Source organism: Pan troglodytes, chromosome 17 (genome assembly GCF_028858775.2).
Source record: "Pan troglodytes isolate AG18354 chromosome 17, NHGRI_mPanTro3-v2.0_pri, whole genome shotgun sequence".
Lineage (NCBI taxonomy): Eukaryota > Metazoa > Chordata > Mammalia > Primates > Hominidae > Pan > Pan troglodytes.
The window spans coordinates 68647285-68668227 of NC_072415.2; the positions used below are offsets into that span (position 1 = coordinate 68647285).

General features: G+C 44.7%; 1 protein-coding gene across 7 annotated transcripts in view; it reads right to left on the minus strand.

The window, feature by feature from the left end:
* The window catches only part of ALPK2 (alpha kinase 2), a 148230-nt gene that overhangs the window by 100324 nt on the left and 26963 nt on the right, over positions 1–20943 (minus strand). For 2 of the 7 annotated variants that reach the window (XR_010151956.1, XM_063795759.1), the window contains exon 1: positions 722–3060. The exons of the other annotated variants lie outside the window; for them this stretch is intronic. The gene's annotated coding sequence lies outside the window, so the exon portion shown is untranslated. Of the gene's footprint in view, positions 1–721; positions 3061–20943 lie in introns of those variants that run through there. 7 annotated transcript variants of the gene reach the window in all.

Consider the following 20943-nt stretch of genomic DNA (forward strand, 5'->3'; position numbering starts at 1 on the left):
GTGCTGAGAATCCTAGGCAATCAGCATCCTCCCTTGAAACTTTCCTCAACGCTGCCTCAAATGGAAAATGCTGAGGATTGCACCATGACAGTTTACAAATGCCATGGCAGGGTCAGGACATTACCTTATATGGTCTAAGAGGGGGAGAAACCCTCAGTTCCAAGAATTCCCCACCCCTTTCTTGGAAAACTCATGAATAATTCCACCCCTTATTTAGCATATCATCAAGAAACAATCATAAAAATGAGCAACCAGCAGCCCTCAAGGCTGCTCTGCCTATGGAGCAGCCATTCTTTTATTCCTTCACTTTCTTAATAAACTTGTTTTCACTTTAAAAAAAAAAAAAAAGAATAAAATGCTGAGAATTACTTAGATGAATGGGGAAAATGTTTTATATTCTAATTTCTTCTTCTTGCCTTTTACATCATTTTTATGTTATGGGAATTTGAAAAAGCATTTTTCTAGAGTGAGACATTGTACACAAATAAGTAAAATACAATTCTTCATGTGCTGGAATGGCATAGAGAACCCTCAAATCTTTTGAAGACCTTGCTAAGAGGGTGTCATTCTTGCTAGAGGCCGTAAAGATAATACCATGATAGGACTACGTATATGAAGGACAGTGCTGTTTCCTTTTTAATTGAATGCGACTAAAAGTCTAAACCACAGCCCGTGAGCTCCACTGGCTGGAAACCCATGTCCACAGGCCATTCTGACTCACATAGATCAAGCCAGGTTTTCAGCTTTGGCCCAGCAGGGGAGGAACAGAATGCTGGATGGAACGAAGCCTGCTCTCTCAGTTCAGGATGGACGCTGCTCCTGTGGCTCCTCCCATCATTGTTCAGCATCACAAGGAGCCTGCAGCCTGACATAATTTACTGGGTCCTTTCCCACTGGAACTCTTCTCCAGACACTGCAATCCCAGTAAAAATTTGTTACCTGTGTTTTGTATGTTGCACCCTTATTAATCTCATTTGACCGCATTGTAATTGTAATATTGCTGACCTCACTGTAAGTATCAGCCAGCCCAGAAGTCAACAATCATTTTTAGAAGGCAGGAGCTGTGGGTCTGGCTTGGTCTGAGAGGAAATGCTTGGATCTTTATTCACTGTTCTTTGCGTGAAATACACACAAATATCTAACCCAGGAAGGGTCAGTGTGAGACACAGATATAACATGGTCATCCTTTCTCTTCCCCACTGAAGGGACCCCTTGCCTCCACAATCCTATATGTCCTCATAAACCCTCAAGTGTTGAGTCCCAGCTCACATATGTCTCATTTTCAGAAGGCAAAGACATCTAATCCCAATTTCAATAATGTCTTGTTGAGTTGGCAACCTGGCTCTTGGGTAGAAGCCATTCAGGAGCGGCTGAGATTGGCCAAGCTTGACCCATGGCTGATATTGGACTTTGCCTTGGCCAAGAGCACACATAGAATAAAATTTAACGCAACTTTCTGGAGAAAACAATACCTGCACTCCTATTTCACTAAGTTATTCTGAGGTTTAAATGAGAAGACCAATATTAAGGGACTTTGCAAAGAAGAAATGTTATACCAGGCAAATTCTTCAAGAAGGGGGCAGTGCCGAGACAAAGATATCTCCGGTGCTGAAGAATCATGCAGAAGAATCATCAGAGAACTCTGTTTAAAATTCTTGAATCAGAATCCCTAGGTCAAGGGCCTGAGAATCTGCTTTTAAAGATCTCAAAGCCATTCTGATGCAAATTGGCCTTGGCCTACCCTTGGAGACAGCCTCATCCTCATCACTGTCAATCAGGCTTAGGGCTCCGCCATTCAAGCGGACTCTTCTCAGATGAAGAAAAATGTCTATTGCTGCAGTTTCATGTCATCCAGATTGTTGGCGAAAAAAAAAAAAAACTGTGAAATATTTAAAGAGATTTATTTTGAGCCAAATATGAGTGACCATGGCTGGGGCACATCCTCAAGGGGTCCTGAGAACAAGTGCCCAAGGTAGTCAGTTTTTACAGTTTGGTTTTATACATTTTAGGGAGACAGAAGTTACAGGCAAAGACATAAATCAATACGTATAAGGTGCACGTTGATTCAGCCCAGAAAGATGGGACATTTTGAAGTGGGGGGTGGGGGCAAGATTATAGGTCATAGGTAGATTCCAAGATTTTCTGATTGGTAATTGGTCAGAAGAGTTAAGCTTTCCCTAAAGAGTTGAAGCCAGCAGAAAGAAATTGTTGAGTTAAGATAAGTGGGTTGTGGAAGCCAAGGTTCTTGTATGTAGAGGCAGCCCCTAAGTAGCAGGCTTCAGAGGGAATAAATGGTAAATGTCCTCTCTGGACCTTAGAAGGTGTCAGATTCTCTCCTGAATCGGGAAAAGACCTGGAAAGGGAAGGAGAATCACTACAGAATGCAGATTTCCTCCCACAAGAGTATGGCTTTGCAGGGCCATTTAAAAATATATCAAAGAAATATATTTTTAGAGTCAAATACTCTGATTTTCTTTAGGACCTGCTCTTTGTGATGTGATGCTATACCAGAATCAGGTTGGAGTTGGGTATCTTCCTGCTACAGAGTCTGCTGTGAGTCTTATGATCTCTATTTTAATGTCAGTAGTGGTCAGTTGTGCCTAAACTCCAAAGAGAGGAGGGTATAATGAGGCGCGTCCAACACCCTTCCTGTCATGGCCTGAACTAGTTTTTTAGGTTTCTTAGGGATCCCCTTGGCCAAGGGGTGTGGGGGCAGTGGTGCGGCTTAGAATTTAATTTTTGGTTTACAACACTGTCTTCTTCATGAATCTTTTCAATTAATTCTTGGAGATTTGGCCTCCATTAAGCACTGACAGCATAAAAAAGCACTACAAGCTGAGCACAGTGGCTCACACCTGTAATCCCAGCACTTCAGGAGGCTGAGGTGGGAGGATCAGTTGAGCCTATGAGTTCAAGACCTGCCTGGGAAACATGGCAAGACTCCATCTCTGTAAAAAATTTAAAAATTAGCCAGGCATGGTGATACACACCAGTAGTCCCAGCTACTCCAGCCTGGATGGCAGAGCAAGACTTTGTCTCAAAAAAAAAAAAAAAAAAGAAAGAAAGAAAAAGGCGGGGGGGCTGTGGAAGGGTGGGCAATAGGGACTACTGGGAAATCCCAAGTAATTTTGATATCCTGACTATCCAGTCCATGAGCCCTCTGCAGAGAAACCACCTCCCCTGAAGGTACCATGACTTGTGTAGAAGAGAGAGAAAGGAAGAAAAGAAAAGAAGGCTGAGAGGCACAAGGGGCAGTAAAGCAGTAAGAAATCAGGAGAGGTGGGGAGCAGAGATGATTCTCAAGAATCAAGGAGAGAAAACAAAAGAATTTTAGAAAAACATGGAGAAAATCATTGAGTTAAATACACTCTATTTAAATTCTTAACAACTAAATAAACAGATGGGAGATTGTCATAATTTTGTGATGTATAATTTTATGAAACATGTTTTAGTTGATAAGAGATTTATAATCCATCCTAAGTACAGTCAATGAAGAGAAAAGGGAACTGGATTAAGTATAATTAACTTCTCACTGGCTAATGAGTGCCTTTGAAAGAGTTATGATTTGTGGCTGACACGTCTTTGCTAATTATCTCGAAGCATCCTAAAGAAGAGGGGAAGAAAATCGGGCAAGGAAGCCAGCATCTGCTGGGTGACTCCTACATTAAACAATGTCTGCCTCCTCCCTGTGGGCAAAACTGAGGTTGAAAGGAGTTATTTCCCCAAAGTGACAAAGCTGGAAAGCCATAGAGCCGGGATAAGAAAGAGCCTTCTGCCCTGGCTGCCTGGCTCTGTGGTTGCTGTTAGAAAACTAACATTACCAGAAAGGAAACGACACAGTGTAGAGATCATTCTGCAAATAAAGTGTTTCTGTCCTAAGTCTTCAATCTTGATCAGCCAAATGGCAGACTTGCATAGAGTAATGGGCACCGTGGTGCCCAGCATTATGTTAGGAGCTGCAGTGGAGTGAAGGAGACGCCTGAAACATCATGTCCAGCCCCCAAATGACTAAAAATTGACTGAGGGAAATAGTATTAATTTTCCAGAGAACCTTGTAGATCAGGTCTGTGCTAAGGTGTACAGAACAGACTGGATGGGAAAAAGGAGTTCAGAGAAGGGACTCCAATGGTAGCAGTTAAAATGGTGTTAGTAGGGTCAGGGTGTAGAATCTTTGCAGGATGCTGGCAGAGAGACCTGTGTGCCCCACAGTGATTTGACAGGAATGCAAAACCATCCAGGAAGAAATTCCCTGAACAATTAATTGAATTCCCTCCTTGCATGTCTTTTCTTTTGGCGGAGGGAAGCAGTAACATTCCTCTCCCCTGCTGTGAAAGTCTTGCTTGAATTCTCTAGGTTCTTTATAAATTAATCATTTCCTTATTAAAGAAAAAGAGGTCCATGTTACCTTGAATGAAGCTTCTGAGTTTGAACCCCCAGAAGTGGTCTAAACCAGAATTTCTGAAAACATTTTGGTTTCAAGACTCTTTAACACTCTTAAAAATAATTGAGGACTTCAAAGAACTTTTGTTTATATGGGTTATATCTGTCAATATTTACCACATTACAATAAAAAATTTTTAACTAGTTCATTTTAAAATAACAAGAATAAATTCATTGCACATTAGCATAAATAATGTTTTTATGGAAAACAAATATATTTTTCCAAGGCAAAGCAACATTTCATAAGAGTAGTTTTAAATTTTTTCATATATCTTTAATATCAAGCTTAACAGAAGATGGTTGGATTTTTGTATCTGTGCATTCAGTGTGATACAATACATGGTTTTGATTAATATATGTAGAAAAACTGGCCTGACACATCAATGTATTGGGAAAAAAAGGAATATTTTAATAATCTTTTCATCTGATTGAAAATATTCTTATTTGATATATATGAAGATTAGTTACAATGTGGAATCTGAAACCACATCAGTGAACTTTCCATACTTGTTACGTAAAATCCATCATTCTATGTTGCTTTTTTTTTTTTTTTCTTTTTGAGACGGAGTCTTGCTCTGTCTCCCAGGCTGGAGTACAGTGGCACCACCTTGGCTCACTGCAACCTCGGCTCACTGCAACCTCCACCTCCAGGGTTCAAGTGATTCTTCTGCCTCAGCCTCCCAAGTAGCTGGGACTATAGGCATGCACCACCATGGCTGGCTAATTTTTGTATTTTTAGTAGAGACGGGATTTCACCATGTTGGCCAGGCTCGTCTCAAACTCCTGACCTCAGGTGATCTGCCTGCCTTGGCCTCCCAAAGTGCTGGGATTACGGGCATGAGCCACAATGCCCAGCCCTATATTGCATTTTAAGTGCATCTTTTACCTATGCATGATTTTGTAACATCACACATTGGTCATTTGGAAAAACTTGGCTCATGATATCTTCCAAATATTAATACATTTTATTAAATAATACTTTTTAAAACCACGTTGTTTAATATTATCACTGATCTTATCAGAATAATTTTTAAATATTATAAACTGTTAAGCTTTTGATGAAGGGCACAAGCTTTCCAAAATTCTACTTAGGGAAATAATATGAATGTTAATTTATCAGAGAACAGTGTAAATCAAATCTGTGCTAAGTTGTATGGTAGAAAGTAGAAGCATGGAGGATATGAGCTAGAAGTTCAGAGGAAGGATCCCTGAAAATTCTCACCTCTGTAAATGCAACAAGAACACTGGCAAAACTTGTCTGAATCAACTTTTTCAGGGCTCTGAAAATTAAAGGCAATCTGGGGAGCCTTTATTCAAGAAAAATGGCTGAATCTCAGTAAGAACAGTTTTCTGGTGCTTTAACCTGCCCTAGTTCTATTCCCCCATAACCAGCTCCACAGTAGTCTTGAAAACCAAGACTCCACAATCACAGTGAAAACCAGTAGCCTGGCAGCAGCTGGAGGGGGCAGGACAAAGTTGGGGCTCCTTCAAAGCCCCATACCCAGAGAGTTGTCATTATTTGACCTGCCTAGTAATTCCCTGGAAGACCCCACTCACAAGACTGTTTTTGTGTGATCTGACTTAGAGTTCACCCAGCAAAAATAACTTTTTCCCTAGGGGCATTTGTAAAAAAAAAAAAAAAAATTATAAAGACAATTGTTTAACACCATGGCTGCTTGAGGCAGTAAATTACAATTGGGTTAAACAATAGGGTAACCAAAAAGCTTAAAAGGGAAAGCTGGGAATGAGATGCCCATGGGGTCATTGAAAAGCTGAGACATTCTCCTGGGGATCTAGGAGGCCATGCACATGCATAAGGCTGTGAGCAGCCTTCCTAAGCATGTCCAGTGCATGTGCTTACGAAAGACCTGAGAAAATTCTGAGCTCGCAGCTCTAACTGACCTTAAGGCTCTCTACTAGCAGGAAGTGAAGGCTAAGGCAGAGTTGTCAATTGCCTGGCTGAGTGTGAAAGCATGCTTCATACCTCAACATGCACACACAGCCCCTCAATAAACTGGGAGACCCATTGATTCCAGACATCTAAGGAAATCTCTGTCCAGTCATTAGCTGACCACTAAGCTAACTCAGTAGAAACTTCAGGGGTCACAGACAACAAAGAATTAGTTCAGAAAAGTCACTAAGCAAGCAAACAACAACAATAAGCCCTGGGGATGTGGGAGAATCTCATTTCCAGAGTTGCCACATTACATTGTTTAAAATGTCCAGTTTTCAACAAAAGTTATGTGACATGCAAAGAAACATAAAGTATTGCCCATACACAGAAAAAGCAATCAATAGAAACTGTCCCTAGACTTGCTAAACACAAACTTTATCTATTTTAAATATGCTGAAAGAACTAAAGAAAACCATGTCTAAAGATCTGAAAAAAAGTATGAGAATGGTGTTTCAATAAAGACATAGAAATTACACATACAAACCAAATAGAAATTTAGAGATTTAAAATTACAGTAACTGAAATAAAAAATTCACAAAAGGGCTCTACAGCAGATTTGGGCAGATGGAATAAGAATCAATGAACTTGAAGTTGGTCAATTGAGATTATCCAATTTTAGGAACACAAAGAGAAAAGAATGTAGAAAATTAAATAGTTCTGGAGCCTGATGGTATACCAGCTTACAGTATATATATAATGAGAGTCCCCATAGGAGAGAAGATAGAGAAAAAAACAGAAGGAATATTGGAAAAAACTGGAAGTCCCTAGTTCAGAGAAGGGACTGCAATGATAGCTTAAAAGTTTGGATTTTATCACTGGCAACAAATACTTTTAGTTTTCCTTGAAGTGGCAGGCTTGTTTTGTTCATTTTTCAGAAAATGTCTGCCAAATACCCAAGGCTGAATAACCATCATTTGTCTGTTATTCTTTTGAGTAAAAATGATAATCCATAAAAACAGTGGCTAGTTCAGCTTGCAACTTAATCATGCAGAAGCTTGTCCTCAAGATGTTCACCATCTGAGGAAATCCAGCAGAGGTGCCGTGTGTATATTTCCCATTTTATTACATGGGGTATTAAAAGGGCTACTGAGTTATCAAGATTTAATAAAATTACCCCATTTTTACTGATGCATCAAGGGCATTATTAAGTAAAACTTTTTGTTTGTTGTTTTTAACTGTGGCTGTATGGAAATGCAGAATTCTATGGCAACTAATACGGTTCGGGACCACTGCCATGATTCATGCTAAGCCACCAACAGACTTACCCTTCATTACTTTTTATCATGAGTGTACACGTCAACACAGTGAAAAGGGCAAATAATGTTTGAATTTTTTTTTAATTTTTATTTTAAGTTCTGGGGTACATGTGCAGGATGTGCAGGTTTCTTACATAGGTGACGTGTGCCATGGTGGTTTTCTGCACCTATTAACCCATCACTTAGATATTAAGCCCAGCATGCATTAGCTATTTTTCCTAATGTTCTACCCCTTACACTGCTCCCCCTCAAACCCTGTCCACCGACAGGCCCCAGTGTGTGTTGTTCCCCTCCCTGTGTCCATGTATTCTCATATTTTTAGCTCCCACTTCTAAGTGAGAACATGTGGTTTTTGGTTTTCTGTTCCTGTGTTAGTTTGCTGAGGATAATGGCTTCCAGCTCCATCCATGTCCCTGCAGAGGACATGATCTTGTTCCTTTTTATGGCTGTGTAGTATTCCGTGGTGTATATGTACCACATTTACTTTATCCAGTCTATCATTGATGGGCATTTGGGTTGATTCCGTGTCTTTGCTATTGTGAATGGTGCTGCAATGAACATATGTGTGCATATATCTTTGTAATAGAATGATTTATATTCCTTTGGGTTTATATCTAGTAATGGGATTGCTGGGTATGTTTGAATATTTTTAGGATAACAGTTTTGACCCTGAGGATCCCTAAAAGGGTGTTAGGGACTTCCAGAAGTCCAAGGAACACACTTTGAGAATCATTGATTTAAGCTATTCACCAAGGGAAGCCTGGATACACTGTCACAGCAGAACAGCTGGCTGTTGCACCCTGGAAGATGGGCATTAGCATGGAGGGGGTCACTGCTTTGCTTGGTTTGTTCATTTGTGTATCCTCTTAGGCTGATGATATAATTTCTGTGGTTTTTCTTATTTGCAAAGGGGAAAGAAGACCTATGTCTGGGCTCTACTTCCAGAGATTCTGATTCAATGCTTAATACATGGGCCTACGTAATTTAATTTTGGGCAGGAGGAGGCTGGTTCCATCAATTCTGTAAGAGCTAATCCTAAAAGTTCTTCAGGATTCAGCCAACTTAGCATGATTTTGTGCTTTGGGAACAAGGGTTAAAAATATGAGTAAGAACTAAGCAGGACAAGAATCCACAGGACTAGTAACCCTATCAAAGAGGAATATGAAGACACGAGTTTGGGGAACAGGATGAAACAAGTAGAAAAGGAAGACATAAACGAACGATTTATTTTTTTCTAGCTACCAGCACAATATACCCATCAAAATGATATACTTTTCAGTCCCTACGTTTCAATCATCATCATCTTCTTCATCCTTATTCTCATGCTCATCCTACCCCAAGGGTCACATGCCTTATTTCATACATCTCCCTATTGACCATTAAGGTGGGTGATTCCACCAGCAAAAATAAAAATAAAATCAGTAATCTTGTGTGGCCTGAAAAATGGATAATCCTTTATTGCCTGCCCTGAGGTCACTTCCCTGCTCCCAACAAGATTAAAATTGCTGAAACTCAAACTGCAACTCGACCAGGTGCCCTGAAGACAGGGTTCATAGAAGAAGAAGCTGAAGTATTGGCTAGAGGTAAGATTTGGAATTCTCAGCCAGGTGCATTGGCTCATGCCTGTAATCCCAGCACTTTGGGAGGCTGAGGCAGGTGGATCACTTGAGGTCAGGAGTTTGAGACCAGCCTAGGCAACATGTTGAAACCTCGTCTTTACTAAAAAAAAATACAAAAATTAGCCAGGTGTGGTGGCACGTGCCTGTAATCCCAGCTACTTGGGAGGCTGAGGCAGGAGAGTTGCTTGAACCCAGGGGCGGAGATTGCAGTGAGCTGAGATTGCACCACTGCACTCCAACCTGGGTGACAGAGCGAGGCTCCATCTAAAAAAAAAAAAAAAAAAAGATTTGGAATTATCTCTGGAATTTAGATACTATACAACCACTATTTTGCACCACAGGCATTCCATTTTATTATGCATTCCACTTCCCAGTGAAAGAAAACAAGATCTGGAAACACGAGGTCTGTAGTGTCTTCACCCCTTCAGCCAGGAATGCAGGGGGAGGGAGGCCTCTGAAGCTCCCCCTCCGGTGGCTGCGAATGTTTTGAGCCTTCCCTCCCACTGCAGCAGGGAGGGGGAAGAGGGCTCCACTCAATAAATAATCACACGATGACATCCGTGTCCTTTCCTTGGCCATAGCACCAGGTGAAGGTCATCATTATTTTCTTAAGCCAAGTGTCTGTATTTTATTAGCTGCCTAACAACTGCTATCAATAATCATTTTTATAACTGAAGGAATAGGAAAGACTTTGGTCTTTCCCAAGCCCCAAAACTATGTTTGTCCTGGAGATGGAAGAATTCTCTGAATTTCTTGATCATATTTTCTATAAGTAACTTTATACCTTTCAAAACAATGAGGAGATTCCTCATACATTTACCAATTTATTCAGTTATTTATTCAACAGATTGATTGAACCACACACCTAAAGAGCCGAAACGGACCTCAGAGCTGTGTCTCTCCCAGGCCGGTTCTCACCCACCTGCCTTCTTCCCCGGTTCTGCTCTCTATCACCAGGGCTGACCTCTGAGGCTGCAACACCCGGCTCCCATGACTGCTGGCTTCTTGCTGTGTTTGACCAAAGAGAGACAGTAGATTGGGGGCTGGGAAGGGAAGAAGGAAGAAACCATCTCTTTCATAGTTCCAGGTCCCATGGGACAGACTACCAGAGGTCCAGTTTCTGCTCTGTGGCCTGTGACCTGGAACTCGGAGTCTTGACTCCTCCCTTTGTCTGTGCTGCCCAGGAGATAGTGGCTCTGAGTGACCTCAGTGTTCCCTGTTGGCTCAATCATCTGTGCAACCCTGCACTAAATGCTTCAAAATGGTTTTTGTCTTCCTGATTAGACCCTAACAGATACAGGAATTGGAACTATCTTACAGATGTTGGAACTGAGGCCCAGAGAAGATGTGACATGTCTTAAGTTATACGGCCAAAAAAATGGTAGGAAATGTCTACCAGGTATAAAGCATTGTGTTAGCCACTATGTGGACGATAAAGATGTGAAGTTCCTAGGCTCTTTTCTCAGGAGCCTCCCATCCAGTAAGGGAAATGACTTGTCTATACAAACAGCTATAATACAGGACAGTGTGTGCCAGGCACCATTAACAAGCGTGCCAGTTATAAGGATTCAGGTGTTGGGGGCATGCAAGATAATGAAGGGAGGTTTCCTGGGGAGCTCAACAGCTGAAGCAGACCAGGAAATACAGGGTGGGATTTTGGCAGGAAAGATGGCGTGTGCCTGTGGTTGATGGAGGGGTGATCATTCCAGGCAAAAGGAATAGCCTAAATGTGGAAGGAGGCAGGAAAGCTTCAGGCCCTCCCAGGAGAAAATAAGCCATTTTTAATTTGGAACTTGGGGAAGTGGTAGGTGGGAAGGTAGAGTAACTGCGTTGTTCACTGTTTAAACAGGACACTTCAGAGAATGAAAAGGGACTCTCTTAATACACCAAAGCAACAGGCAGAGACTGGGGCCATGCTAGGGAAAGTGAGGCTGGCCCAGGTGGATCAGGAGATATGGTTACGTGCCAAGAGGTGGCTGAGCCCAGATCTTGGAAGGTTTCCATCCCATACTAAGGGGTTTAGACCTCAGGTTCCAGTTCACTGGGAAGCAAATAAAATAGTCATGTAGGAAGGGATGGAAAATAATTCTGTAAGACGCTAACTGCATTTTATACCACAGACCAGGGATGAGGAGCAAATGTTCTTGCTCTCCATATCTGATGTGACCTGTGGCCCCCAAATGAGCAGGAACACCCCGTTCTCCCATGTGTCCTGCTGGACCTGCAACTATACATGCTTAGCACACTGCATGGGACTTGAGAAGGGAAACAAGAAATTAGTAGAAGACTTGGTTCCTTCCCCAGGGATGAGACTTTTGGGTATTAAACAGGGAGCAGTACACAATTTGCAAAATCCAGTGTCATTGAATTCCAAAAGGCACAGCCAAGGCAGCCAGCACTTCTGGTGGTTAGGACAAGAGAGGTCACGGTGGCCTGGGCCTTCAGGAAATGAAGCCAGGAGCACAGAACTCGAGCCCCACGGGGAAGAATTACATTTTGGCTGGGTGGAAAGAGGGGAGGGCATTCCTGGCAGATGCACCGGAGCTGGAATGATCAGGTCATGTGTAAGGGACAATAAAGCAATGAGCTGATGTGGGATTCGCAGGAGGTAGGGCTGGGGGAGAGGGCCCTGAAGAACTGGGGCAGTGGGTGGGGAGGAGCTCCGGTGTGGAGGGTGCGGAATTCTGTCCAGGGGCACTGTGTGTGTGTGAACTGCAGGGGAAAGTTTACTTTTCTTCTTCACCCGAGGACAATTCGAAGCCGATTGCAGAGGCAGTTGGCAAAGTCAGTACTGCATAGTGGTTAAGGGACAGGCTTAGCAGCGAATGTGCCTGGGTTCACATGCCGGCCCATCTGCTCCGCAGCGTTGGAGAAGCCACTTGACAGCTCTGGACAATAGCTGAACCTCCATCAACCCAGTGACATGAGGATTAAGGGATTAACTCCTATAAAGTGCTGAAAGCAAAGCCTGGCACACAGTAAGACTAAATCAATAGTTCTCAGCCCTGGCTGAACGTTCAAGTGACTTGGAGCGCTTCGTAAAAATACCAGGGCCGGAGGATTTTAGGGCGGGGAGACTACTGCTGATTCTGCAGAGGTAGATACATGTCAGGACACCTTTGTCCAAACCTGTAGAACAGACACCAAGAGTGAACCCTCATGTAAACTATGGACTTGGGGTGATGATGTGTCAGTGTAGATTCATGGATTGTAACAAATGTACCATGCCGGACAGAGGGTATGTGGGAACTATCTGTGTCTTATGCTCAATTTTGCTGTGACCCCAAAACTGCTCTAAAATTAAAGTCTATTTAAAAAGAAAAAAAGGGGCTGGGTGCAGTGGCTCACGCCTGTAGTCCCAGCACTTTGGGAGGCCAAGGCAGGTGGATCATGAGGTCAGGAGTTCAATACCAGCCTGGCCAACATGGTGAAACCCCATCTCTACTAAAAATACAAAAATTAGCTGAGCGTTGTGGCATGCGCCTGTAATCCCAGCTACTTGGGTGGCTGAGGCAGAAGAATCGCTTGAACCTGGGAGGTGGAGGTTGCAATGAGCTGAGATTGCCCATTGTACTCCAGCCTGGGTGACAGGAAGGGACTCTGTCTCAAAAAAAAAAAAAAAAAAAAAAGGCAAAAAAGACTGGGTGCAGTGGCTCACACCTGTAATCCCAGCACTTTGGGAGGCCAAGGCGGGTGGATCACCTGAGGTCAAGAGTTTAACACCAGCCTGGCCAACATGGTGAAACCCCATCTCTACTAAAAATACAAAAATTAGCTGAGCGTTGTGGCATGCGCCTGTAATCCCAGCTACTTGGGTGGCTGAGGCAGAAGAATCACTTGAACCTGGGAGGTGGAGGTTGCAATGAGCTGAGATTGCCCATTGTACTCCAGCCTGGGTGACAGGAAGGGACTCTGTCTCAAAAAAAAAAAAAAAAAAAAAGGCAAAAAAGACTGGGTGCAGTGGCTCACACCTGTAATCCCAGCACTTTGGGAGGCCAAGGCGGGTGGATCACCTGAGGTCAAGAGTTTAACACCAGCCTGGCCAACATGGTGAAACCTCATCTCTACTAAAAATACAAAAATTAGCCAGGCGTGGTGGTGCATGCCTGTAATCCCAGCTACTTGGGAGGCTGAGGCATGAGAATTGTTTGAACCTGGGAGGCAGAGGTTGCAGTGAGCCGAGATCGCACCATTGCACTCCAGTCTGGGCAACAGAGCAAAAACTCCATCTCAAAAAAAATAAATAAAAATAATAAAAGGAAAAAAATACCAGTGCCAGGGCCCACCTCTTCCCCCAACCAAAAAAAAAAAAAAAAAAAGCACAATTAAGCAGCATAATGGGGTGAAACCTTCACCATCAGGTTTTTTTTTTAAAGGCTTCTAGGCTATTCCTTTGGGCAGCCAGCGCTCAGAAGCACTGAACTAAATAAATGGACATGGACTCTTGTACAATAGTGAACACGTCAGGGAACAGGCATGTTCATGGTAGAGCCAGGATCTTTTCCTGGGGATGCATGGGGAGCAGTTTCCTGGCTTCCACTTGGCGCAGAAGCTCTGCACTTTTGACAGCTTTCTGAGCCTCTGGGAGCAACGCAGACCCACCAGAGATTCTTTGAACAAGAAGTGGGCAAACTGATTTCAGAAAGGAAAAAAATCCTATGGCATTACTACCACCACGCTTAGTTAATAGATGACTGACCCTTCTTATTAAAAGAAAACTCAAAGTTATCCAGAAACAATTTCCACCCCCAGCACCTAATAGGTCACCAAGCGAGCATAATGTCCCAGAAATCTTAAGGAGCATTGTGACAATAAACCAAAACAATCTTAAGTTTAAACTGTAAATCTATTCTCTGAAAGGCCCATCATCTTGGGATCAGGACTAAGATGAATGCTCCATTAGACAAGCCATGGCCGGCAGCCCCAGCTCTCAGCAGCACAAATGTCCCTAGCCACAGAGGCCCAGAGCTCTGCTAATTCATCAAACACCCAGCACGCCCCAAGCCAAACTGTGGATGTCCTTATCCAAACCTGCTTCTTGTCTCCACAAAACTGCAATTCCATTCTACCAATTGCTCAGCCCAAAAATCCTGGAGTCCGTCTTTCACTCCCCTTTCACGTCCAGCATCCAGTCCAACAGCAGCTCCTGTCAGACACACTCAGAACCTGGCCGCTTCCTCCCACCTTCTGCAGGACCGTCCTGGGTGGAGGCACCACTGTCTCATCTGAATTACCGCGATGGTTGCTTGCAGTCCCCATCTGTGCCCTGAGTCTTCTCCAGAGGATACATTCACATCCCTGAGATAAGAGTCATCCTTTTACACTTAGCCAGAAAATGTCATCACATCTCTGTTCAGAAACCCTCTTATGCGTCTCCATCTCACTCCAAATCAAATCCAAAGTCATGACCATGTGCCATGGCCTACAAGCAATGAGCTGACGTGGGAGTCACAGAAGGTGAAGAGAACCTGCCTTCCCCAGGTAATAACCACATCACCTCCCGCTCTGTACTTTCACCCCTGTGCTCAGAGCCCCTCACCAGAGAGACCTTCCCACCGTCATGCGCCTTCCCTCCCTCGTGCTGCTTTATCTTTTTTCACCTGACCCATTACATAGTTCCTGGTGTGTTAAATGTCTGGCTCCTCTTGCGATCCCTTTCCCATGAGATCAGGGACTCCAGTATTTGCTGCTGTATCCTTAGGGTCTAGAACAATCCCCGGCATATAGTAGGCCCTCCATGAATCCTTATTTTTGAATGAAGTCCTTATGATCACTCCTTTTTGAATTATATTCCAGGATACATCTTAATAGATTTTGTTTGGGAGGATGGCACTGGTAGGATGAGATGCAGTGATTAACATAATGGACTCGGGGGCCCTGGGAAACAGAATTTTGGGGTTCTAACCCTAGCTTTGTTCCTAACCCATTGTGTTACTTTGGATGGGTCCTGTGATCTCTCTGGGCCTTGGGTGACCTATAGGGTGTAGGCAGTGGACTAGACCAGTTGGATTTGACCAATTAAAACAGAATTTTTTAGGGGTGGGATATAAGCATCAATACTTTTTTAAAGTTCCCCAGAGGTAATGTATAGCCAGGAGTGGGCTAAGCCTAAGCCTTACAGCAGGGTTTCTCCTGTGTTAAAAATGCACACGAATCACTTGGGATGTCATTAAAATGCAGGTTCTGATTGGCTGGTCTGGAGAGGGAGCTGGGATTTTGCCATTCTAACAAGCTCCCAGGGGATGCTGATGCTGGTGGTCCAAGACCAGGCTCTGAGCGGCAACATCTTGAAGTCACTTCCAGCTTGGTGACTCCAACGTTTCCATCAAGGGTAAAGGTCCCCTTATTAAATTCTCAGGAAAACATCAGGTGTCACTCCACTAGCTGCTCAATTTGATCTGAGTTCCCTACTCAATGACTGGCAAGCTGCCCCCGCATGCACTGTGTGGCTGTTAAGAGTTGGTTTTCCTTCTTAAAAAATGAATTGCTGGACCCAGAAAGGGGGAATGAGCAAAACCAGGTCTGAGAATTTCTCTCCCAAAAGCAGGCTCAGAGACCTGTAGTCAGGGAAGAAACCCGTCACAAGTCAGTGGCTTCCCTTCGTCTGCCGTTCTGTTGTCAGGGCCTCGGTGCTGGCTGTGTCCTGTGTCCCTCTCTATCTCCTTGATCTGACCATCTCATGATGCCTCTGCCTGGCTGCCACCTCCTGGTGCCCACTGGTGAGCAGAGGCAGCCACTGGCAGGCAGACGGGCAAGCAGGGCACCCTGCACAGGGCCAAGGGAGCAGCCTCATTAGGGCTGTCAAGGAGCAGCTCCAACAGGAGAAGAATCTCCATCTGGCTGCTGCAGCAGCCGCCGCAGGGAACAGGAAGTGACAAGGACAGAAAGGGAGCAGTCACTGACACCCTGCAGTTCAAATGGTGACCAGAGCTACTGACAACAGGGCCTTCTCCTACAGCAGCTGTGGGAGGCCTGTTAGATTATTCTGCTCACCCAGTCCCCTAAGGATTCAGCAACAGAGCCTCTGACCACCAAGAAGCCACAGTTCATTCAAATCATTTCCCCCAGTTCAGATGGCTGTATGTGGAATGGCTCTTTTGCCTGCTGCCCTTGAGGCAAGACTCAGTGAAGAACAGAACCCCTGGATGCGTTGTGTTAATTCCTCCCACAAATCGTTTGTTTGTTTGTTTGTTTGCTTGCTTTTGAGACAGGGTCTCATTTTTTTGCCCAGACTGGAGTGCAGTGGTGTGATCATGGCTCACTGCAGCCTCAACTCCCCAGGCCCAACCAGTTCTCCTACCTCAGCCTCCCAAGAAGCTGGGGCCTCAGGTGTGTGCCACCACCCCAAGCTAATTAAAAAAAAAAAATTGGCCCGGTGCAGTGGCTCATGCCTGTAATCCCAGCACTTTGAGAGGCCGAGGCAGGTGGATCACTTGAGGTCAAGAGTTTGAGACCAGCCTGGGCAACATGGTGAAACCCCGTCTCTACTAAAATACAAAAAAATTTAGTCAGGTGTGGTGGTGGGGACCTGTAATCCCAGCTACTCAGGAGGCTGAGGCAGGAGAATTGCTTGAACCTGGGAGGTGGAGGTTGCAGTGAGCTGAGATTGTGCCACTGCATTCCAGCCTGGGTGACAGAGTGAGACTCCAACTCAAAAGAAAAAACAAAAACAAAGAATGGCTGTGTCTAACAATACACAGGAGATCTCAGGGCAGAAAGAATGAGCATTTACTTAGCATTTGTTGAGTACCAGCACTGTTCAAAAAGTTTCCTTATGTGTATTATCTCATTTAATCTTCACCCAACCCTGCAAAGTAGATACTGTAATCATTCCTATTTTACAGATACGGAAATCGTGGCAGACAGAGGTTAAGCAACCTGCCCAAGTAAGAGATGAGGCCAAGAATTGGACCTGGGTAGTCTGGCTTGAGAGCTGAGTATCTACTTATGATACTTAGTGTGTCTACTTACACTCTCAGAGAGTGCTGCAGATTTCTGATTCTGAACCAGTGGGTCCCTGTCCACCCCCACTGGCTCATCTTAGTCTGGCCCTGTATATAGCCAGAACACTTCCATATTTGGAGCTGTGCTAGCTACTGAATTATGTCCCCCACCAAGTCATATGTTGAAGCCCTAACCCACAATGTGATGGTATTTGGAGGCAGGGCCTTTGGGAGGTGATATGGTTTAGATGAGGTCACAAGGGTGGGGCCCTCATGACAGGATTAGTGCCCTTAGAAGAGATACGAGAGAGCTTGCACTCTCTCTCTTTCTCTCTGTCCCATGTGAGAACATAGTGAGAAGGCAGCTTCTGCAAACCAGGAAGAGGGCCCTTACCAGAACCTAACCATGCTGGCACCTCAATCTTGGACTTCCAGCCTCCAGGACGGTGAGAAAGAAACTTCTGTTGTTTAGGCCACCCACACTATGGTATTTTGGTAGGGTAGCTCAAGCTGACTATGACAGGCAGGGTCTGAGGGACCATCCCAGGGCTTAACCCCTCTCACGGACCACGCCCATTCTCACCCATTCTCAGGTTCACCTGGGGCCCAGGTGTGGGGTGTGGCCTGAAGGGAGTCCTGGAGGATCCAGAGCGTCAGCTCCTCTCCCATATGAGGGGGACTCCACTGAGGTGTAGCCTGGTGTATCATGGAATGTACTGAGACTGGCTCAGCATTGTGGGATTCAGAAAAAGTGAGTGGGAGCATGTGCTTGGGAGAAGACAAAGCAGGAATTCCAGGTGATGGAGCCTGGAGGCAGACGGGGAGGGGCGTGAGGTCCAAGTCACACAGTGGTTCATGGAGAACTCAGGAGGCAGGGGCAGGAGAGGCTCCCAGGCAGGACCTGGCAGAGGCAGGGAGGCCTTGGGGCTGTCATGAGAGGCCCTCAGCTGAGTGCATGAGGAGGAGAAATAGGCTGGGCTGGTCAGGACAGAGACTTACGCTGCCAAACTGAACCCCTTTCTCAGTCCTGCCCTCTCGCTACAGAGTCGGGGCAAAGCCCTTCCCGGGACTCACAGGGCCTGATTAGTTTCAGCTCTGTCCATAACTAGCCATCTCCCCTTGTCAGGTAATTTCTTTATGAGCTTTACCTTAGAGGGAGTTGGTCAACTGTTCCCCAGCACTAACACATCATGATTTCTACATGAGCAAGACACTGCATCTTTTCAATCTTTCCAGATGTGTCTGCCTCTAATTCTGTGATTACAAGGTAGGGCTGACTCCAAGAACTTCCCTAATGTGCCTGGTCTGCTCAGTTCTCAGAAGGTGTCAATGGAGTGACAGTTTCAGAACGTGACAGTGACAGTTTTCAGTGACAGTACTTTCAGAACGTGTCCAACTTCTAGTGATTGGTGCACCTTTCCCTGACTGTCCCAAAGTCTTGGGAGGGGCTCTTGGATCAACCTGTCACCTGTCACCTGACTAGCATGATTTGCCCTGAGGAGTCTGCACCGTGGTGGGAGCAGCCACCCAAGTCCCGTCCCCAGGAAAAGGTGAGTGAGTGTCCCAGAAACTGGCCTATAACCATTCACTCTTCTGAGACACTTAACTACTAAAGTCACCACCAGAATGTGATGACAAGCAGTGGATTCTCAGAAGGGACCTATCACCCGAGGACTAACCGGGAGTTCCTTGTCAGACCCCCGGAACTCATTCAAGCAGGGCTCCAGGCATGGTCTGAGTCATGGCCCTGATGCGTGCCTGCTGAATTCATTCAGGGAGAATGCCACGGGAACCTGCCTCAGCCCTGTGTCAGGAACACAGACGCCTTCCAGGTGTCGGAAAGTTCTACCAGTCATCCTTAAGATTTGTTAGACCTACTTAAGCTCACAGGAACATGAAGTTCACAAAACGCTTTCCAACCTTGGATGAAATGCATTTCCATCTTAGCCAAGACATAGCAAGATTCAGTCATCTTTATTTCTACCTGATGATTCCTTGAACAATCACGTTAACTACATTTTTTTTACCCTCCAAAAGCGAAATAGCAGAGGGGAAAAATGCTGCCTTTCTTACCTCCAAACTCTCCTATTTTAATCAGTTCCAAAATTATAGTTTGGGGTGGGGAGCATGTTTAAGGCACCTGAAATAGCTATTATGTATTGAGTATTCAAAATTCTTTGCATGTGTTGATTTAATCCCCACAACAACCCTATTAGGCAGGTGCTATTATTATCCCCATTTTTACAGATGAGAAAACTGAGACATAGAAAAGTTAAATAATTTGCCCAGGATGATACAGCTTATAGATCTGGGATTTAAACCCAGATCTTTGGACCCTGGCTGTCAATAGTGGAAAAGATTGTCTGTTCTTTGTAAGCGAAGTTGATGGTGACAATTCTATTAGCAGGTTGTGTGTTCTGAGGTGTTTCTTCCAGCAATGGGGATTTTTTTTTTTTTTTTTTGAGACGGAATCTCGCTCTGTTGCCCAGGCTAGAGTGCAGTGGCATGATCTCTGCTCACTGCAACCACCGCCTCCCGGGTTCAAGTGATTCTCATGCCTCAGCCTCCCGAGTAGCTGGGATTACAGGCTCACGCCACCATGCTTAGCTAATTTTTGTATTTTTAGTACAGACAGGGTTTCACCATGTTGTCCAGGCTGGTCTTGAACTCCTGACCTCAAGAGATCTGCCTGCCTCGGCCTCCCAAAGTGCTGGGATTACAGGCATGAGTCACCGCATCCGGCCCCAGTGGGGGTGTCTTTAAGTGATTCACCTATACTCATTTGCCCAGTTTCATTCATGAACAACAACTCATGTTTTTCAGATGTCTGGCAAACGGTTTAGGTTTCCTTGGGTGATTATGTATAGAAAGAGGCTGATGGTCCTCCCCAGGGCACAGGTGACAAGCACTTACAAAGAGCTCTCAAACCAGAGTATCTTGAGGAAGGTAACACTGTACCCCACGGCTCCTAGGGTCTGTCTGTCTGCCTGGACATGAGAAATAAATGAGAATGCCGACACATTACTGAAGTCACAGAGTCCACATTCTAAAAACAATCCACTCTGTGAGGTGCAACAGTTAATAGCATGTTAGAGTTCTAGTGGAAAATAAAATGAAAAACTATCCAAACAGGGTTGCAAGCATGAAACGTGTAACAAAAGCAGCTTAAAACCTTGTGTCTGGGTGAGCACTCTCTGGTTCAATACCCGTTTCTGAAATTTCAGTGTCTGTTTCCTGGACACTGGACTGTGTCCCACTGGACTGATCCCACTGGACTGTGAGTGGGATCATAGAGAACTTTGCTTCCTCTTACTTGGCACTGGATTCTAGAGCATATTAAGTGCTCTTAATGTTTGTTGGATAAATGAATGGTTAAGAACAGTCCAAGAGTGGCGGCTCATGCCTGTAATCCCAGCACTTTGGGAGGCCGAGGCGGGCAGATCACCTGAGGTCAGGAGTTCGAGACCAGCCTGGCCAACATGGTGACACCCCATCTCTAATAAAAATACAAAAATTAGCCAGGCGTGGTGGCATGTGCCTGTAACCCCAGCTACTTGGAAGGCTGAGGCAGGAAAATTGCTTGAACCTGGGAGGTGGAGGTTGCAGTGAGCCCAGATCTTGCCACTGCACTCCAGCCTGGGCAACAGTGCAAGACTCCATCTCAAAAAAAAAGGATAAAAAAATTATAGGCAAGGGGCAGTCATAGGTGGCTTTTTGAGAAGGATAAAGAT